The sequence below is a fragment of the Rhea americana genome, unplaced genomic scaffold (genome assembly GCF_003343005.1).
Source record: "Rhea americana isolate MKP2758 unplaced genomic scaffold, rheAme1 scaffold_43, whole genome shotgun sequence".
NCBI lineage: Eukaryota > Metazoa > Chordata > Aves > Rheiformes > Rheidae > Rhea > Rhea americana.
In genome coordinates this window covers 1,188,401-1,190,457 of record NW_028186568.1, presented here as the reverse complement: position 1 = coordinate 1,190,457, position 2,057 = coordinate 1,188,401, and positions in this window count along the sequence as shown.

The window sequence follows — 2,057 nt, the reverse complement described above, 5'->3', positions numbered from 1 at the left end:
GATCGCGCCGCCCCCCCGGGAGCCGCCGCCCTGGGCCCCGGGGGGCGGTGTGCGCCGCGGGGCCGGGCTCCAGCCGCGGCCCCCAAAGCGACGGGGCGCCCGCCTCTCCGCCGCCGAGGGGAGCAGTGGCCCCGTCCTGAAGGCGCTTCTCTGTTTCCCACCTCCTCCCCGAGCCCAAGCCCCTCCGCTGCCCTCCCGGAGCCGCTCCCCCCACCAAGCACGTCGGGGCCGCGGCAGCGCCCGCCCGCGACAGCCCCGCCGTGCCCGCCGGGGAGCCGRGGGTTAACGCCGCCTGCTTGCTCCGAGCACCCTCCTTTCGCATTGCATCAAAGGCCTCTAGAGCTGTTCCCCCCCCCGCCGCTGGAAAGACGCTTTATCCAGGCATGCTAAGTAAACAGATCTTTGTTTTCGTCTTCCACCCACTGCCCTCTTTCTCCAGCCCGGAGTTGGAGGCTTGCCAAGCCGGCTGCAGCGATTGCTGCCTACACACACTCACACACACACACGCGGAAGGAGCAGGGTTTCTCGGGTGAGGCAATGCGCCTGCAATTGGCAGGGACAAGGCAGGAATTGTAATTGCACTTCATCATGTGATGGCTTATGAAAGAGGAAGTTAGGATGTTTTAGTCACGTACTCCTGTGCCCTCTCGCTTTAGCCTCCAGGTTCTCCTAAGGAAAAAAATTACATATATTTATATGTACTGGTGGAAAGCCAAGAAACTGTGTGTTTGCACATTTCAGATCATGAGCAGAGCTCGAGTGCTTGCCGAGGCTGCAGTGGAAGAAGAAGAAAGCAAAGCTTTCAGCTGTGGCGAGTTTTTAACTGCAGGACAGAAAATGTGATCTGTATTTATTTTGCTCTATTTCTAATGAAAACTAGATGGTTGGAAGAGTCAAAATGAGCAGAATTATGTTTTTGCTGTATTTGCTGTCTTTGAATTCATGCTTGTGGATAAGGGGAAAAAACGTTATAGAGCTCAGTGTCGAAAAGCTGATTTAAAAAAATTTGTGGCAGTGCTACATAGGAAATGTGGTTTGTGTATTGAATCACTCACAAAAAAAGTCCTCGAAGCTGCTGACTGTTACAGCACTAACTGCACAGGAATCAAACAGATAATGCATTTGTTTCTTGTGTTTCTTGTTCCTTTTTTTTTTGGAAACAGAAACCAGCCCGTAGTGCCTGATCTTTGCGCAACGCCCCTTGCTACGACACGGCAGCACTATATATAGGAACAGCGAGCGCTGGAGGACACCCGGCAGGCCATGGGGCTGTGCATGGCACAGGTGCTGGCTGCCCAGCACCCTTCCGGCGCGGATGGGCCGGATGTGGCCGCTCGGGGCCCGCTGTCCCATCAGAGCCTGGGGGTCACCCCGGGAAGGAGAGCAGTGCTTGGTGCCGAGCAGCTCTTTGAATTGATCTGTCTGCCACCCCCAAGCAGTGCCGCCGAGATCCTCTTCTCGCCCCGCGCTTCTGGTGTCTCCCACCTCCTTCGCGTGCCCTCTGCATTCCCGTTTTCCTCCACTGGAGGATGCCCCCTTCCCCTACCCTGTCAGAGACCAGCTCCGCTCCGCTCACGCTGTGATTTGCACTCTTCCGCCGGGTGCGGGAAGCTGTGCAGGGTCTTAGCAAAATGGGCAGAGCTGGGTGGGAAACGCATGCAACGCTGCCAGCTGCCCTTCTTCCACCCATAGCGAATTGCAGAGCCTGCTTCCCCCTTTCCCAGACCTGGCGGGGGAGAGGCTGCGAACAGTCCCGGAAATTTTGGGACCAGTCCGAGGCACCGGAGATCGGCCCAAAGAGCCAATTAAAGAAGTGCCGTGGTGGCCGACAAGCAAGGCTGCGCAAGCTTCGCCTGCTAATCCTGACCTCAAATTACAGCCGTCGCCAGTGCGTGGCTGGGAGTCCCGTCATTAAATATTGGTCACCGCRTTTTCAGGGCCTCTGCTCAGAGGCCAGTGCAGGTAGGAAGCAAGGGGCTGCGCCGCCACTCCACGGCACCTCCTGATTTTGTGATGTTTCTGTCTTTTTTCCCGTTTACTGAAGACAGCTGGTTGCT